This window comes from Pleuronectes platessa, chromosome 9, assembly GCF_947347685.1.
Source record: "Pleuronectes platessa chromosome 9, fPlePla1.1, whole genome shotgun sequence".
Lineage (NCBI taxonomy): Eukaryota > Metazoa > Chordata > Actinopteri > Pleuronectiformes > Pleuronectidae > Pleuronectes > Pleuronectes platessa.
Genome location: NC_070634.1, coordinates 423,418 through 443,052, shown reverse-complemented (window position 1 = coordinate 443,052; position 19,635 = coordinate 423,418).

Here is a 19,635-nt window from a genome sequence, read left to right as displayed (position 1 = left end):
TCTTTCTGATTGGTTGGGACATTTTTAGGCATTTTTGCTATAATGTAAAGCGCCTACAAATGTCCCATGTAATGATATTTTTCCCTGACACAAAGAGTGGAACATTTCTAGGCGTTTTCAGCACTCAGGGTGTGGGCTTTAGAGTGGGTCCCCGGGCTCAGCAATATTTGGAGGTTTTTTCTCCCATGTTTTGTATTTTTCCCCATGAAAAAGTGTAGGACATTTGTAGGCATTTTTGCTATAATGTAAAGTGCCTAGAAGTGTCCCAAGTATTGTATCTTTCCCTAACACAAAGAGTGAGACATTTCGAGGCATTTTCAGCACTCAGGACGGGGGCCTAAGTATGGGTCCCCGGGCACGGCCGGTGCTGGTGCTGGGTCTCTCCATGGAGGCCCGGGTCAGCGAAATCTGACTAAGTGTGGAATGGAGAACCAAGGGCGCGAGGCTCTTCAACCGAGGCCCATGGGTGATAACACTCAGGACGGGGGCTAAAGTGTGGGTCTCCGGGCACGGCTGGTCCTGGTGCTGGGTCTCTCCATGGAGGCCTGGGTCAGCGAAATTGGACTAAGTGTGGAATGGAGAACCAAGGGCGCGAGGCTCTTTAGCCAAGGCCCATGGGTGATAACACTCAGGACGGGGGCTTAAGTGTGGGTCTCCGGGCACGGCCGGTGCTGGTGCTTGGTCTCTCCATGGAGGCCTGGGTCAGCGAAATCGGACTAAGTGTGGAATGGAGAACCAAGGGCGCGAGGCTCTTTAACCAAGGCCCATTGGTGATAACACTCAGGACGGGGGCTTAAGTGTGGGTCTCAGGGCACGGCCGGTGCTGGTGCTTGGTCTCTCCTTGGAGGCCCGGGTCAGCGAAATCTGACTAAGTGTGGAATGGAGAACCAAGGGCGCGAGGCTCTTTAACCAAGGCCCATGGGTGATAACACTCAGGACGGGTCTAAAGTGTGGGTCTCCGGGCACGGCCGGTGCTGGTGCTGGGTCTCTCCATGGAGGCCTGGGTCAGCGAAATCGGACTAAGTGTGGAATGGAGAACCAAGGGCGCGAGGCTCTTTAACCGAGGCCCATGGGTGATAACACTCAGGACGGGGACTTAAGTGTGGGTCTCAGGGCACGGCATTTGCTGGTGCTTGGTCTCTCCATGGAGGCCTGGGTCAGCGAAATCGGACTAAGTGTGGAATGGAGAACCAAGGGCGCGAGGCTCTTTAACCAAGGCCCATGGGTGATAACACTCAGGACGGGGGCTTAAGTGTGGGTCTCAGGGCACGGCATTTGCTGGTGCTTGGTCTCTCCATGGAGGCCTGGGTCAGCGAAATCGGACTAAGTGTGGAATGGAGAACCAAGGGCGCGAGGCTCTTTAACCAAGGCCCATGGGTGATAACACTCAGGACGGGGGCTTAAGTGTGGGTCTCAGGGCATGGCCGGTGCTGGTGCTTGGTCTCTCCGGGAAAGCCCGGTTCAGTGAAATGTGACTAAGAAAGAGATCTAAACACAGGAAACTGATATACATATGTTTCCTTTGATTCCTTTGGAGATAACCATAGGAAATATGGGTAAGAACGGGAACCAAGGATCCTTTGGAGATAAGCATAGGAGTGTTTCCTTTAAAGAGGATCATAGGAATGTTTCCTTTTGAATTACTCATAGAGAGACCCAAATATTGCACTTCCGTAACCCCTAGAGTGGGACATTTCTAGGCATTTTGCTGTAATGTAAAGTGCCTACAAGTGTCCCATGTATTGTATTACCCTAAAACCAAAGGTGTGGGACTTTTCCAGGCATTTTGCCTCAATGATAAGTGCCTAGAAGCGTCCGGCTCATTCTGATTGGTTGGGACATTTTTAGGCATTTTTGCTATAATGTAAAGCGCCTACAAATGTCCCATGTAATGTATTTTCCCTGACACAAAGAGTGGAACATTTCTAGGCGTTTTCAGCACTCAGGGTGTGGGCTTTAGAGTGGGTCCCCGGGCTCAGCAATATTTGGAGGTTTTTTCTCCCATGTTTTGTATTTTTCCCCATGAAAACGTGTGGGACATTTGTAGGCATTTTTGCTATAATGTAAAGTGCCTAGAAGTGTCCCAAGTATTGTATCTTTCCCTAACACAAAGAGTGAGACATTTCTAGACATTTTCAGCACTCAGGACGGGGGCCTAAGTGTGGGTCCCCGGGAACGGCCGGTGCTGGTGATGGGTCTCTCCATGGAGGCCCGGGTCAGCGAAATCTGACTAAGTGTGGAATGGAGAACCAAGGGCGCGAGGCTCTTTAACCGAGGCCCATGGGTGATAACACTCAGGACGGGGGCTTAAGTGTGGGTCTCCGGGCACGGCCGGTGCTGGTGCTGGGTCTCTACATGGAGGCCTGGGTCAGCGAAATCGGACTAAGTGTGGAATGGAGAACCAAGAGCGCGAGGCTCTTTAACCCAGTCCCATGGGTGATAACACTCAGGACGGGGGCTTAAGTGTGGGTCTCAGGGCACGGCCGTTGCTGGTGCTTGGTCTCTCCTTGGAGGCCCGGGTCAGCGAAATCTGACTAAGTGTGGAATGGAGAACCAAGGGCGCGAGGCTCTTTAACCAAGGCCCATGGGTGATAACACTCAGGACGGGGGCTAAAGTGTGGGTCTCCGGGCACGGCCGGTCCTGGTGCTGGGTCTCTCCATGGAGGCCTGGGTCAGCGAAATCGGACTAAGTGTGGAATGGAGAACCAAGGGCGCGAGGCTCTTTAACCAAGGCCCATGGGTGATAACACTCAGGACGGGGGCTTAAGTGTGGGTCCCCGGGCACGGCCGGTGCTGGTGCTTGGTCTCTCCGTGAAAGCCCGGTTCAGTGAAATGTGACTAAGAAAGAGATCTAAACACAGGAAACTGATATACATATGCTTCCTTTGATTCCTTTGGAGATAGCCATAGGAAATATGGGTAAGAACGGGAACCAAGGCTCCTTTGGAGATAAGCATAGGAGTGTTTCCTTTAAAGAGGATCATAGGAATGTTTCCTTTTGAATTACTCATAGAGAGACCCAAATATTGCACTTCCGTAACCCCTAGTGTGGGACATTTCTAGGCATTTTGCTGTAATGTAAAGTGCCTACAAGTGTCCCATGTATTGTATTACCCTAACACCAAAGGTGTGGGACATTTCCAGGCATTTTGCCTCAATGATAAGTGCCTAGAAGCGTCCGGCTCATTCTGATTGGTTGGGACATTTTTAGGCATTTTTGCTATAATGTAAAGCGCCTACAAATGTCCCATGTAATGTATTTTTCCCTGACACAAAGAGTGGAACATTTCTAGGCGTTTTCAGCACTCAGGGTGTGGGCTTTAGAGTGGGTCCCCGGGCTCAGCAATATTTGGAGTTTTTTTCTCCCATGTTTTGTATTTTTCCCCATGAAAAAGTGTGGGACATTTGTAGGCATTTTTGCTATAATGTAAAGTGCCTAGAAGTGTCCCAAGTATTGTATCTTTCCCTAACACAAAGAGTGAGACATTTCTAGACATTTTCAGCACTCAGGACGGGGGCCTAAGTGTGGGTCCCCGGGAACGGCCGGTGCTGGTGATGGGTCTCTCCATGGAGGCCCGGGTCAGCGAAATCTGACTAAGTGTGGAATGGAGAACCAAGGGCGCGAGGCTCTTTAACCGAGGCCCATGGGTGATAACACTCAGGACGGGGGCTTAAGTGTGGGTCTCCGGGCACGGCCGGTGCTGGTGCTGGGTCTCTCCTTGGAGGCCTGGGTCAGTGAAATCGGACTAAGTGTGGAATGGAGAACCAAGGGCGCGAGGCTCTTTAACCGAGGCCCATGGGTGATAACACTCAGGACGGGGGCTAAAGTGTGGGTCTCCGGGCACGGCCGGTCCTGGTGCTGGGTCTCTCCATGGAGGCCTGGGTCAGCGAAATCGGACTAAGTGTGGAATGGAGAACCAAGGGCGCGAGGCTCTTTAACCGAGGCCCATGGGTGATAACACTCAGGACGGGGGCTTAAGTGTGGGTCTCCGGGCACGGCCGGTGCTGGTGTTGGGTCTCTCCATGGAGGCCTGGGTCAGCGAAATCGAACTAAGTGTGGAATGGAGAACCAAGGGCGCGAGGCTCTTTAACCAAGGCCCATGGGTGATAACACTCAGGACGGGGGCTTAAGTGTGGGTCTCCGGGCACGGCCGGTGCTGGTGCTTGGTCTCTCCTTGGAGGCACGGGTCAGCGAAATCTGACTAAGTGTGAAATGGAGAACCAAGAGCTCCAGGCTCTTTAACCCAGGCCCATGGGTGATAACACTCAAGAGGGGGACTTAAGTGTGGGTCCCCGGGCACGGCCGGTGCTGGTGCTTGGTCTCTCCGTGAAAGCCCGGTTCAGTGAAATGTGACTAAGAAAGAGATCTAAACACAGGAAACTGATATACATATGTTTCCTTTGATTCCTTTGGAGATAGCCATAGGAAATATGGGTAAGAACGGGAACCAAGGATCGTTTGGAGATAAGCATAGGAGTGTTTCCTTTAAAGAGGATCATAGGAATGTTTCCTTTTGAATTACTCATAGAGAGACCCAAATATTGCACTTCCGTAACCCCCAGTGTGGGACATTTCTAGGCATTTTGCTGTAATGTAAAGTGCCTACAAGTGTCCCATGTATTGTATTACCGTAACACCAGAGGTGTGGGACATTTCCAGGCATTTTGCCTCAATGATAGGTGCCTAGAAGCGTCCGACTCTTTCTGATTGGTTGGGACATTTTTAGGCATTTTTGCTATAATGTAAAGCGCCTACAAATGTCCCATGTAATGATATTTTTCCCTGACACAAAGAGTGGAACATTTCTAGGCGTTTTCAGCACTCAGGGTGTGGGCTTTAGAGTGGGTCCCCGGGCTCAGCAATATTTGGAGGTTTTTTCTCCCATGTTTTGTATTTTTCCCCATGAAAAAGTGTAGGACATTTGTAGGCATTTTTGCTATAATGTAAAGTGCCTAGAAGTGTCCCAAGTATTGTATCTTTCCCTAACACAAAGAGTGAGACATTTCGAGGCATTTTCAGCACTCAGGACGGGGGCCTAAGTATGGGTCCCCGGGCACGGCCGGTGCTGGTGCTGGGTCTCTCCATGGAGGCCCGGGTCAGCGAAATCTGACTAAGTGTGGAATGGAGAACCAAGGGCGCGAGGCTCTTCAACCGAGGCCCATGGGTGATAACACTCAGGACGGGGGCTTAAGTGTGGGTCTCCGGGCACGGCCGGTGCTGGTGCTGGGTCTCTCCATGGAGGCCTGGGTCAGCGAAATCGGACTAAGTGTGGAATGGAGAACCAAGGGCGCGAGGCTCTTTAACCAAGGCCCATGGGTGATAACACTCAGGACGGGGGCTTAAGTGTGGGTCTCAGGGCACGGCCGGTGCTGGTGCTTGGTCTCTCCTTGGAGGCCCGGGTCAGCGAAATCTGACTAAGTGTGGAATGGAGAACCAAGGGCGCGAGGCTCTTTAACCAAGGCCCATGGGTGATAACACTCAGGACGGGTCTAAAGTGTGGGTCTCCGGGCACGGCCGGTGCTGGTGCTGGGTCTCTCCTTGGAGGCCTGGGTCAGCGAAATCGGACTAAGTGTGGAATGGAGAACCAAGGGCGCGAGGCTCTTTAACCGAGGCCCATGGGTGATAACACTCAGGACGGGGACTTAAGTGTGGGTCTCAGGGCACGGCATTTGCTGGTGCTTGGTCTCTCCATGGAGGCCTGGGTCAGCGAAATCGGACTAAGTGTGGAATGGAGAACCAAGGGCGCGAGGCTCTTTAACCAAGGCCCATGGGTGATAACACTCAGGACGGGGGCTTAAGTGTTGGTCTCAGGGCACGGCATTTGCTGGTGCTTGGTCTCTCCATGGAGGCCTGGGTCAGCGAAATCGGACTAAGTGTGGAATGGAGAACCAAGGGCGCGAGGCTCTTTAACCAAGGCCCATGGGTGATAACACTCAGGACGGGGGCTTAAGTGTGGGTCTCAGGGCATGGCCGGTGCTGGTGCTTGGTCTCTCCGGGAAAGCCCGGTTCAGTGAAATGTGACTAAGAAAGAGATCTAAACACAGGAAACTGATATACATATGTTTCCTTTGATTCCTTTGGAGATAACCATAGGAAATATGGGTAAGAACGGGAACCAAGGATCCTTTGGAGATAAGCATAGGAGTGTTTCCTTTAAAGAGGATCATAGGAATGTTTCCTTTTGAATTACTCATAGAGAGACCCAAATATTGCACTTCCGTAACCCCTAGAGTGGGACATTTCTAGGCATTTTGCTGTAATGTAAAGTGCCTACAAGTGTCCCATGTATTGTATTACCCTAAAACCAAAGGTGTGGGACTTTTCCAGGCATTTTGCCTCAATGATAAGTGCCTAGAACCGTCCGGCTCATTCTGATTGGTTGGGACATTTTTAGGCATTTTTGCTATAATGTAAAGCGCCTACAAATGTCCCATGTAATGTATTTTTCCCTGACACAAAGAGTGGAACATTTCTAGGCGTTTTCAGCACTCAGGGTGTGGGCTTTAGAGTGGGTCCCCGGGCTCAGCAATATTTGGAGGTTTTTTCTCCCATGTTTTGTATTTTTCCCCATGAAAACGTGTGGGACATTTGTAGGCATTTTTGCTATAATGTAAAGTGCCTAGAAGTGTCCCAAGTATTGTATCTTTCCCTAACACAAAGAGTGAGACATTTCTAGACATTTTCAGCACTCAGGACGGGGGCCTAAGTGTGGGTCCCCGGGAACGGCCGGTGCTGGTGATGGGTCTCTCCATGGAGGCCCGGGTCAGCGAAATCTGACTAAGTGTGGAATGGAGAACCAAGGGCGCGAGGCTCTTTAACCGAGGCCCATGGGTGATAACACTCAGGACGGGGGCTTAAGTGTGGGTCTCCGGGCACGGCCGGTGCTGGTGCTGGGTCTCTACATGGAGGCCTGGGTCAGCGAAATCGGACTAAGTGTGGAATGGAGAACCAAGAGCGCGAGGCTCTTTAACCCAGTCCCATGGGTGATAACACTCAGGACGGGGGCTTAAGTGTGGGTCTCAGGGCACGGCCGTTGCTGGTGCTTGGTCTCTACTTGGAGGCCCGGGTCAGCGAAATCTGACTAAGTGTGGAATGGAGAACCAAGGGCGCGAGGCTCTTTAACCAAGGCCCATGGGTGATAACACTCAGGACGGGGGCTAAAGTGTGGGTCTCCGGGCACGGCCGGTCCTGGTGCTGGGTCTCTCCATGGAGGCCTGGGTCAGCGAAATCGGACTAAGTGTGGAATGGAGAACCAAGGGCGCGAGGCTCTTTAACCAAGGCCCATGGGTGATAACACTCAGGACGGGGGCTTAAGTGTGGGTCCCCGGGCACGGCCGGTGCTGGTGCTTGGTCTCTCCGTGAAAGCCCGGTTCAGTGAAATGTGACTAAGAAAGAGATCTAAACACAGGAAACTGATATACATATGCTTCCTTTGATTCCTTTGGAGATAGCCATAGGAAATATGGGTAAGAACGGGAACCAAGGCTCCTTTGGAGATAAGCATAGGAGTGTTTCCTTTAAAGAGGATCATAGGAATGTTTCCTTTTGAATTACTCATAGAGAGACCCAAATATTGCACTTCCGTAACCCCTAGTGTGGGACATTTCTAGGCATTTTGCTGTAATGTAAAGTGCCTACAAGTGTCCCATGTATTGTATTACCCTAACACCAAAGGTGTGGGACATTTCCAGGCATTTTGCCTCAATGATAAGTGCCTAGAAGCGTCCGGCTCATTCTGATTGGTTGGGACATTTTTAGGCATTTTTGCTATAATGTAAAGCGCCTACAAATGTCCCATGTAATGTATTTTTCCCTGACACAAAGAGTGGAACATTTCTAGGCGTTTTCAGCACTCAGGGTGTGGGCTTTAGAGTGGGTCCCCGGGCTCAGCAATATTTGGAGTTTTTTTCTCCCATGTTTTGTATTTTTCCCCATGAAAAAGTGTGGGACATTTGTAGGCATTTTTGCTATAATGTAAAGTGCCTAGAAGTGTCCCAAGTATTGTATCTTTCCCTAACACAAAGAGTGAGACATTTCTAGACATTTTCAGCACTCAGGACGGGGGCCTAATTGTGGGTCCCCGGGAACGGCCGGTGCTGGTGATGGGTCTCTCCATGGAGGCCCGGGTCAGCGAAATCTGACTAAGTGTGGAATGGAGAACCAAGGGCGCGAGGCTCTTTAACCGAGGCCCATGGGTGATAACACTCAGGACGGGGGCTTAAGTGTGGGTCTCCGGGCACGGCCGGTGCTGGTGCTGGGTCTCTCCTTGGAGGCCTGGGTCAGTGAAATCGGACTAAGTGTGGAATGGAGAACCAAGGGCGCGAGGCTCTTTAACCAAGGCCCATGGGTGATAACACTCAGGACGGGGGCTAAAGTGTGGGTCTCCGGGCACGGCCGGTCCTGGTGCTGGGTCTCTCCATGGAGGCCTGGGTCAGCGAAATCGGACTAAGTGTGGAATGGAGAACCAAGGGCGCGAGGCTCTTTAACCGAGGCCCATGGGTGATAACACTCAGGACGGGGGCTTAAGTGTGGGTCTCCGGGCACGGCCGGTGCTGGTGCTGGGTCTCTCCATGGAGGCCTGGGTCAGCGAAATCGAACTAAGTGTGGAATGGAGAACCAAGGGCGCGAGGCTCTTTAACCAAGGCCCATGGGTGATAACACTCAGGACGGGGGCTTAATTGTGGGTCTCCGGGCACGGAAGGTGCTGGTGCTTGGTCTCTCCATGGAGGCCTGGGTCAGCGAAATCGGACTAAGTGTGGAATGGAGAACCAAGAGCGCGAGGCTCTTTAACCAAGGCCCATGGGTGATAACACTCAGGACGGGGGCTTAAGTGTGGGTTTCAGGGCACGGCCGGTGCTGATGCTTGGTCTCTTCTTGGAGGCACGGGTCAGCGAAATCTGACTAAGTGTGAAATGGAGAACCAAGAGCGCCAGGCTCTTTAACCCAGGCCCATGGGTGATAACACTCAAGAGGGGGACTTAAGTGTGGGTCCCCGGGCACGGCCGGTGCTGGTGCTTGGTCTCTCCGTGAAAGCCCGGTTCAGTGAAATGTGACTAAGAAAGAGATCTAAACACAGGAAACTGATATACATATGTTTCCTTTGATTCCTTTGGAGATAGCCATAGGAAATATGGGTAAGAACGGGAACCAAGGATCGTTTGGAGATAAGCATAGGAGTGTTTCCTTTAAAGAGGATCATAGGAATGTTTCCTTTTGAATTACTCATAGAGAGACCCAAATATTGCACTTCCGTAACCCCCAGTGTGGGACATTTCTAGGCATTTTGCTGTAATGTAAAGTGCCTACAAGTGTCCCATGTATTGTATTACCGTAACACCAGAGGTGTGGGACATTTCCAGGCATTTTGCCTCAATGATAGGTGCCTAGAAGCGTCCGACTCTTTCTGATTGGTTGGGACATTTTTAGGCATTTTTGCTATAATGTAAAGCGCCTACAAATGTCCCATGTAATGATATTTTTCCCTGACACAAAGAGTGGAACATTTCTAGGCGTTTTCAGCACTCAGGGTGTGGGCTTTAGAGTGGGTCCCCGGGCTCAGCAATATTTGGAGGTTTTTTCTCCCATGTTTTGTATTTTTCCCCATGAAAAAGTGTAGGACATTTGTAGGCATTTTTGCTATAATGTAAAGTGCCTAGAAGTGTCCCAAGTATTGTATCTTTCCCTAACACAAAGAGTGAGACATTTCGAGGCATTTTCAGCACTCAGGACGGGGGCCTAAGTATGGGTCCCCGGGCACGGCCGGTGCTGGTGCTGGGTCTCTCCATGGAGGCCCGGGTCAGCGAAATCTGACTAAGTGTGGAATGGAGAACCAAGGGCGCGAGGCTCTTCAACCGAGGCCCATGGGTGATAACACTCAGGACGGGGGCTTAAGTGTGGGTCTCCGGGCACGGCCGGTGCTGGTGCTGGGTCTCTCCATGGAGGCCTGGGTCAGCGAAATCGGACTAAGTGTGGAATGGAGAACCAAGGGCGCGAGGCTCTTTAACCAAGGCCCATGGGTGATAACACTCAGGACGGGGGCTTAAGTGTGGGTCTCAGGGCATGGCCGGTGCTGGTGCTTGGTCTCTCCGGGAAAGCCCGGTTCAGTGAAATGTGACTAAGAAAGAGATCTAAACACAGGAAACTGATATACATATGTTTCCTTTGATTCCTTTGGAGATAACCATAGGAAATATGGGTAAGAACGGGAACCAAGGATCCTTTGGAGATAAGCATAGGAGTGTTTCCTTTAAAGAGGATCATAGGAATGTTTCCTTTTGAATTACTCATAGAGAGACCCAAATATTGCACTTCCTTAACCCCTAGAGTGGGACATTTCTAGGCATTTTGCTGTAATGTAAAGTGCCTACAAGTGTCCCATGTATTGTATTACCCTAAAACCAAAGGTGTGGGACTTTTCCAGGCATTTTGCCTCAATGATAAGTGCCTAGAACCGTCCGGCTCATTCTGATTGGTTGGGACATTTTTAGGCATTTTTGCTATAATGTAAAGCGCCTACAAATGTCCCATGTAATGTATTTTTCCCTGACACAAAGAGTGGAACATTTCTAGGCGTTTTCAGCACTCAGGGTGTGGGCTTTAGAGTGGGTCCCCGGGCTCAGCAATATTTGGAGGTTTTTTCTCCCATGTTTTGTATTTTTCCCCATGAAAACGTGTGGGACATTTGTAGGCATTTTTGCTATAATGTAAAGTGCCTAGAAGTGTCCCAAGTATTGTATCTTTCCCTAACACAAAGAGTGAGACATTTCTAGACATTTTCAGCACTCAGGACGGGGGCCTAAGTGTGGGTCCCCGGGAACGGCCGGTGCTGGTGATGGGTCTCTCCATGGAGGCCCGGGTCAGCGAAATCTGACTAAGTGTGGAATGGAGAACCAAGGGCGCGAGGCTCTTTAACCGAGGCCCATGGGTGATAACACTCAGGACGGGGGCTTAAGTGTGGGTCTCCGGGCACGGCCGGTGCTGGTGCTGGGTCTCTCCTTGGAGGCCTGGGTCAGTGAAATCGGACTAAGTGTGGAATGGAGAACCAAGGGCGCGAGGCTCTTTAACCAAGGCCCATGGGTGATAACACTCAGGACGGGGGCTAAAGTGTGGGTCTCCGGGCACGGCCGGTCCTGGTGCTGGGTCTCTCCATGGAGGCCTGGGTCAGCGAAATCGGACTAAGTGTGGAATGGAGAACCAAAGGCGCGAGGCTCTTTAACCAAGGCCCATGGGTGATAACACTCAGGACGGGGGCTTAAGTGTGGGTCTCAGGGCACGGCCGTTGCTGGTGCTTGGTCTCTCCTTGGAGGCCCGGGTCAGCGAAATCTGACTAAGTGTGGAATGGAGAACCAAGGGCGCGAGGCTCTTTAACCAAGGCCCATGGGTGATAACACTCAGGACGGGGGCTAAAGTGTGGGTCTCCGGGCACGGCCGGTCCTGGTGCTGGGTCTCTCCATGGAGGCCTGGGTCAGCGAAATTGGACTAAGTGTGGAATGGAGAACCAAGGGCGCGAGGCTCTTTAGCCAAGGCCCATGGGTGATAACACTCAGGACGGGGGCTTAAGTGTGGGTCCCCGGGCACGGCCGGTGCTGGTGCTTGGTCTCTCCGTGAAAGCCCGGTTCAGTGAAATGTGACTAAGAAAGAGATCTAAACACAGGAAACTGATATACATATGTTTCCTTTGATTCCTTTGGAGATAGCCATAGGAAATATGGTTAAGAACGGGAACCAAGGCTCCTTTGGAGATAAGCATAGGAGTGTTTCCTTTAAAGAGGATCATAGGAATGTTTCCTTTTGAATTACTCATAGAGAGACCCAAATATTGCACTTCCGTAACCCCTAGAGTGGGACATTTCTAGGCATTTTGCTGTAATGTAAAGTGCCTACAAGTGTCCCATGTACTGTATTACCCTAAAACCAAAGGTGTGGGACTTTTCCAGGCATTTTGCCTCAATGATAAGTGCCTAGAAGCGTCCGGCTCATTCTGATTGGTTGGGACATTTTTAGGCATTTTTGCTATAATGTAAAGCGCCTACAAATGTCCCATGTAATGTATTTTTCCCTGACACAAAGAGTGGAACATTTCTAGGCGTTTTCAGCACTCAGGGTGTGGGCTTTAGAGTGGGTCCCCGGGCTCAGCAATATTTGGAGGTTTTTTCTCCCATGTTTTGTATTTTTCCCCATGAAAAAGTGTGGGACATTTGTAGGCATTTTTGCTATAATGTAAAGTGCCTAGAAGTGTCCCAAGTATTGTATCTTTCCCTAACACAAAGAGTGAGACATTTCTAGACATTTTCAGCACTCAGGACGGGGGCCTAAGTGTGGGTCCCCGGGCTAGGCCGGTGCTGGTGCTGGGTCTCTCCATGGAGGCCTGGGTCAGCGAAATCGGACTAAGTGTGGAATGGAGAACCAAGGGCGCGAGGCTCTTTAACCAAGGCCCATGGGTGATAACACTCAGGACGGGGGCTTAAGTGTGGGTCTCAGGGCACGGCCGGTGCTGGTGCTTGGTCTCTCCTTGGAGGCCCGGGTCAGCGAAATCTGACTAAGTGTGGAATGGAGAACCAAGGGCGCGAGGCTCTTTAACCAAGGCCCATGGGTGATAACACTCAGGACGGGTCTAAAGTGTGGGTCCCCGGGAACGGCCGGTGCTGGTGATGGGTCTCTCCATGGAGGCCCGGGTCAGCGAAATCTGACTAAGTGTGGAATGGAGAACCAAGGGCGCGAGGCTCTTTAACCGAGGCCCATGGGTGATAACACTCAGGACGGGGGCTTAAGTGTGGGTCTCCGGGCACGGCCGGTGCTGGTGCTGGGTCTCTCCTTGGAGGCCTGGGTCAGTGAAATCGGACTAAGTGTGGAATGGAGAACCAAGGGCGCGAGGCTCTTTAACCAAGGCCCATGGGTGATAACACTCAGGACGGGGGCTAAAGTGTGGGTCTCCGGGCACGGCCGGTCCTGGTGCTGGGTCTCTCCATGGAGGCCTGGGTCAGCGAAATCGGACTAAGTGTGGAATGGAGAACCAAGGGCGCGAGGCTCTTTAACCAAGGCCCATGGGTGATAACACTCAGGACGGGGGCTTAAGTGTGGGTCTCAGGGCACGGCCGTTGCTGGTGCTTGGTCTCTCCTTGGAGGCCCGGGTCAGCGAAATCTGACTAAGTGTGGAATGGAGAACCAAGGGCGCGAGGCTCTTTAACCAAGGCCCATGGGTGATAACACTCAGGACGGGGGCTAAAGTGTGGGTCTCCGGGCACGGCCGGTCCTGGTGCTGGGTCTCTCCATGGAGGCCTGGGTCAGCGAAATTGGACTAAGTGTGGAATGGAGAACCAAGGGCGCGAGGCTCTTTAGCCAAGGCCCATGGGTGATAACACTCAGGACGGGGGCTTAAGTGTGGGTCCCCGGGCACGGCCGGTGCTGGTGCTTGGTCTCTCCGTGAAAGCCCGGTTCAGTGAAATGTGACTAAGAAAGAGATCTAAACACAGGAAACTGATATACATATGTTTCCTTTGATTCCTTTGGAGATAGCCATAGGAAATATGGTTAAGAACGGGAACCAAGGCTCCTTTGGAGATAAGCATAGGAGTGTTTCCTTTAAAGAGGATCATAGGAATGTTTCCTTTTGAATTACTCATAGAGAGACCCAAATATTGCACTTCCGTAACCCCTAGAGTGGGACATTTCTAGGCATTTTGCTGTAATGTAAAGTGCCTACAAGTGTCCCATGTACTGTATTACCCTAAAACCAAAGGTGTGGGACTTTTCCAGGCATTTTGCCTCAATGATAAGTGCCTAGAAGCGTCCGGCTCATTCTGATTGGTTGGGACATTTTTAGGCATTTTTGCTATAATGTAAAGCGCCTACAAATGTCCCATGTAATGTATTTTTCCCTGACACAAAGAGTGGAACATTTCTAGGCGTTTTCAGCACTCAGGGTGTGGGCTTTAGAGTGGGTCCCCGGGCTCAGCAATATTTGGAGGTTTTTTCTCCCATGTTTTGTATTTTTCCCCATGAAAAAGTGTGGGACATTTGTAGGCATTTTTGCTATAATGTAAAGTGCCTAGAAGTGTCCCAAGTATTGTATCTTTCCCTAACACAAAGAGTGAGACATTTCTAGACATTTTCAGCACTCAGGACGGGGGCCTAAGTGTGGGTCCCCGGGCTAGGCCGGTGCTGGTGCTGGGTCTCTCCATGGAGGCCTGGGTCAGCGAAATCGGACTAAGTGTGGAATGGAGAACCAAGGGCGCGAGGCTCTTTAACCAAGGCCCATGGGTGATAACACTCAGGACGGGGGCTTAAGTGTGGGTCTCAGGGCACGGCCGGTGCTGGTGCTTGGTCTCTCCTTGGAGGCCCGGGTCAGCGAAATCTGACTAAGTGTGGAATGGAGAACCAAGGGCGCGAGGCTCTTTAACCAAGGCCCATGGGTGATAACACTCAGGACGGGTCTAAAGTGTGGGTCTCCGGGCACGGCCGGTGCTGGTGCTGGGTCTCTCCATGGAGGCCTGGGTCAGCGAAATCGGACTAAGTGTGGAATGGAGAACCAAGGGCGCGAGGCTCTTTAACCAAGGGCCATGGGTGATAACACTCAGGACGGGGGCTTAAGTGTGGGTCTCAGGGCACGGCATTTGCTGGTGCTTGGTCTCTCCATGGAGGCCTGGGTCAGCGAAATTGGACTAAGTGTGGAATGGAGAACCAAGGGCGCGAGGCTCTTTAACCAAGGCCCATGGGTGATAACATTCAGGACGGGAGCTTAAGTGTGGGTCTCCGGGCACGGCCGGTCCTGGTGCTGGGTCTCTCCATGGAGGCCTGGGTCAGCGAAATCGGACTAAGTGTGGAATGGAGAACCAAGGGCGCGAGGCTCTTTAACCAAGGCCCATGGGTGATAACACTCAGGACGGGGGCTTAAGTGTGGGTCTCAGGGCACGGCCGTTGCTGGTGCTTGGTCTCTCCTTGGAGGCCCGGGTCAGCGAAATCTGACTAAGTGTGGAATGGAGAACCAAGGGCGCGAGGCTCTTTAACCAAGGCCCATGGGTGATAACACTCAGGACGGGGGCTAAAGTGTGGGTCTCCGGGCACGGCCGGTCCTGGTGCTGGGTCTCTCCATGGAGGCCTGGGTCAGAGAAATTGGACTAAGTGTGGAATGGAGAACCAAGGGCGCGAGGCTCTTTAGCCAAGGCCCATGGGTGATAACACTCAGGACGGGGGCTTAAGTGTGGGTCCCCGGGCACGGCCGGTGCTGGTGCTTGGTCTCTCCGTGAAAGCCCGGTTCAGTGAAATGTGACTAAGTGTGGAATGGAGAACCAAGGGCGCGAGGCTCTTTAACCAAGGCCCATGGGTGATAACACTCAGGACGGGAGCTTAAGTGTGGGTCTCAGGGCATGGCCGGTTCTGGTGCTTGGTCTCTCCGGGAAAGCCCGGTTCAGTGAAATGTGACTAAGAAAGAGATCTAAACACAGGAAACTGATATACATATGTTTCCTTTGATTCCTTTGGAGATAACCATAGGAAATATGGGTAAGAACGGGAACCAAGGATCCTTTGGAGATAAGCATAGGAGTGTTTCCTTTAAAGAGGATCATAGGAATGTTTCCTTTTGAATTACTCATAGAGAGACCAAAATATTGCACTTCCGTAACCCCTAGAGTGGGACATTTCTAGGCATTTTGCTGTAATGTAAAGTGCCTACAAGTGTCCCATGTACTGTATTACCCTAAAACCAAAGGTGTGGGACTTTTCCAGGCATTTTGCCTCAATGATAAGTGCCTAGAAGCGTCCGGCTCATTCTGATTGGTTGGGACATTTTTAGGCATTTTTGCTATAATGTAAAGCGCCTACAAATGTCACATGTAATGTATTTTTCCCTGACACAAAGAGTGGAACATTTCTAGGCGTTTTCAGCACTCAGGGTGTGGGCTTTAGAGTGGGTCCCCGGGCTCAGCAATATTTGGAGGTTTTTTCTCCCATGTTTTGTATTTTTCCCCATGAAAAAGTGTGGGACATTTGTAGGCATTTTTGCTATAATGTAAAGTGCCTAGAAGTGTCCCAAGTATTGTATCTTTCCCTAACACAAAGAGTGAGACATTTCTAGACATTTTCAGCACTCAGGACGGGGGCCTAAGTGTGGGTCCCCGGGCTAGGCCGGTGCTGGTGCTGGGTCTCTCCATGGAGGCCTGGGTCAGCGAAATCGGACTAAGTGTGGAATGGAGAACCAAGGGCGCGAGGCTCTTTAACCAAGGCCCATGGGTGATAACACTCAGGACGGGGGCTAAAGTGTGGGTCTCCGGGCACGGCCGGTCCTGGTGCTGGGTCTCTCCATGGAGGCCTGGGTCAGCGAAATCGGACTAAGTGTGGAATGGAGAACCAAGGGCGCGAGGCTCTTTAACCAAGGCCCATGGGTGATAACACTCAGGACGGGGGCTTAAGTGTGGGTCTCAGGGCACGGCATTTGCTGGTGCTTGGTCTCTCCATGGAGGCCTGGGTCAGCGAAATCGGACTAAGTGTGGAATGGAGAACCAAGGGCGCGAGGCTCTTTAACCAAGGCCCATGGGTGATAACACTCAGGACGGGAGCTTAAGTGTGGGTCTCAGGGCATGGCCGGTTCTGGTGCTTGGTCTCTCCGGGAAAGCCCGGTTCAGTGAAATGTGACTAAGAAAGAGATCTAAACACAGGAAACTGATATACATATGTTTCCTTTGATTCCTTTGGAGATAACCATAGGAAATATGGGTAAGAACGGGAACCAAGGATCCTTTGGAGATAAGGATAGGAGTGTTTCCTTTAAAGAGGATCATAGGAATGTTTCCTTTTGAATTACTCATAGAGAGACCCAAATATTGCACTTCCGTAACCCCTAGAGTGGGACATTTCTAGGCATTTTGCTGTAATGTAAAGTGCCTACAAGTGTCCCATGTACTGTATTACCCTAAAACCAAAGGTGTGGGACTTTTCCAGGCATTTTGCCTCAATGATAAGTGCCTAGAAGCGTCCGGCTCATTCTGATTGGTTGGGACATTTTTAGGCATTTTTGCTATAATGTAAAGCGCCTACAAATGTCACATGTAATGTATTTTTCCCTGACACAAAGAGTGGAACATTTCTAGGCGTTTTCAGCACTCAGGGTGTGGGCTTTAGAGTGGGTCCCCGGGCTCAGCAATATTTGGAGGTTTTTTCTCCCATGTTTTGTATTTTTCCCCATGAAAACGTGTGGGACATTTGTAGGCATTTTTGCTATAATGTAAAGTGCCTAGAAGTGTCCCAAGTATTGTATCTTTCCCTAACACAAAGAGTGAGACATTTCTAGACATTTTCAGCACTCAGGACGGGGGCCTAAGTGTGGGTCCCCGGGAACGGCCGGTGCTGGTGATGGGTCTCTCCATGGAGGCCCGGGTCAGCGAAATCTGACTAAGTGTGGAATGGAGAACCAAGGGCGCGAGGCTCTTTAACCGAGGCCCATGGGTGATAACACTCAGGACGGGGGCTTAAGTGTGGGTCTCCGGGCACGGCCGGTGCTGGTGCTGGGTCTCTCATTGGAGGCCTGGGTCAGTGAAATCGGACTAAGTGTGGAATGGAGAACTAAGGGCGCGAGGCTCTTTAACCAAGGCCCATGGGTGATAACACTCAGGACGGGGGCTTAAGTGTGGGTCTCAGGGCATGGCCGGTGCTGGTGCTTGGTCTCTCCGGGAAAGCCCGGTTCAGTGAAATGTGACTAAGAAAGAGATCTAAACACAGGAAACTGATATACATATGTTTCCTTTGATTCCTTTGGAGATAACCATAGGAAATATGGGTAAGAACGGGAACCAAGGATCCTTTGGAGATAAGCATAGGAGTGTTTCCTTTAAAGAGGATCATAGGAATGTTTCCTTTTGAATTACTCATAGAGAGACCCAAATATTGCACTTCCGTAACCCCTAGTGTGGGACATTTCTAGGCATTTTGCTGTAATGTAAAGTGCCTACAAGTGTCCCATGTATTGTATTACACTAAAACCAAAGGTGTGGGACTTTTCCAGGCATTTTGCCTCAATGATAAGTGCCTAGAAGCGTCCGGCTCATTCTGATTGGTTGGGACATTTTTAGGCATTTTTGCTATAATGTAAAGCGCCTACAAATGTCCCATGTAATGTATTTTTCCCTGACACAAAGAGTGGAACATTTCTAGGCGTTTTCAGCACTCAGGGTGTGGGCTTTAGAGTGGGTCCCCGGGCTCAGCAATATTTGGAGGTTTTTTCTCTCATGTTTTGTATTTTTCCCCATGAAAAAGTGTAGAACATTTGTAGGCATTTTTGCTATAATGTAAAGTGCCTAGAAGTGTCCCAAGTATTGTATCTTTCCCTAACACAAAGAGTGAGACATTTCTAGACATTTTCAGCACTCAGGACGGGGGCCTAAGTGTGGGTCCCCGGGCACGGCCGGTGCTGGTGCTGGGTCTCTCCATGGAGGCCTGGGTCAGCGAAATCGGACTAAGTGTGGAATGGAGAACCAAGGGCGCGAGGCTCTTTAACCAAGGCCCATGGGTGATAACACTCAGGACGGGGGCTTAAGTGTGGGTCTCAGGGCACGGCCGGTGCTGGTGCTTGGTCTCTCCTTGGAGGCCCGGGTCAGCGAAATCTGACTAAGTGTGGAATGGAGAACCAAGGGCGCGAGGCTCTTTAACCAAGGCCCATGGGTGATAACACTCAGGACGGGTCTAAAGTGTGGGTCTCCGGGCACGGCCGGTGCTGGTGCTGGGTCTCTCCATGGAGGCCTGGGTCAGCGAAATCGGACTAAGTGTGGAATGGAGAACCAAGGGCGCGAGGCTCTTTAACCAAGGCCCATGGGTGATAACACTCAGGACGGGGGCTTAAGTGTGGGTCTCAGGGCACGGCATTTGCTGGTGCTTGGTCTCTCCATGGAGGCCTGGGTCAGCGAAATTGGACTAAGTGTGGAATGGAGAACCAAGGGCGCGAGGCTCTTTAACCAAGGCCCATGGGTGATAACACTCAGGACGGGAGCTTAAGTGTGGGTCTCAGGGCATGGCCGGTTCTGGTGCTTGGTCTCTCCGGGAAAGCCCGGTTCAGTGAAATGTGACTAAGAAAGAGATCTAAACACAGGAAACTGATATACATATGTTTCCTTTGATTCCTTTGGAGATAACCATAGGAAATATGGGTAAGAACGGGAACCAAGGATCCTTTGGAGATAAGCATAGGAGTGTTTCCTTTAAAGAGGATCATAGGAATGTTTCCTTTTGAATTACTCATAGAGAGACCCAAATATTGCACTTCCGTAACCCCTAGAGTGGGACATTTCTAGGCATTTTGCTGTAATGTAAAGTGCCTACAAGTGTCCCATGTACTGTATTACCCTAAAACCAAAGGTGTGGGACTTTTCCAGGCATTTTGCCTCAATGATAAGTGCCTAGAAGCGTCCGGCTCATTCTGATTGGTTGGGACATGTTTAGGCATTTTTGCTATAATGTAAAGCGCCTACAAATGTCACATGTAATGTATTTTTCCCTGACACAAAGAGTGGAACATTTCTAGGCGTTTTCAGCACTCAGGGTGTGGGCTTTAGAGTGGGTCCCCGGGCTCAGCAATATTTGGAGGTTTTTTCTCCCATGTTTTGTATTTTTCCCCATGAAAAAGTGTGGGACATTTGTAGGCATTT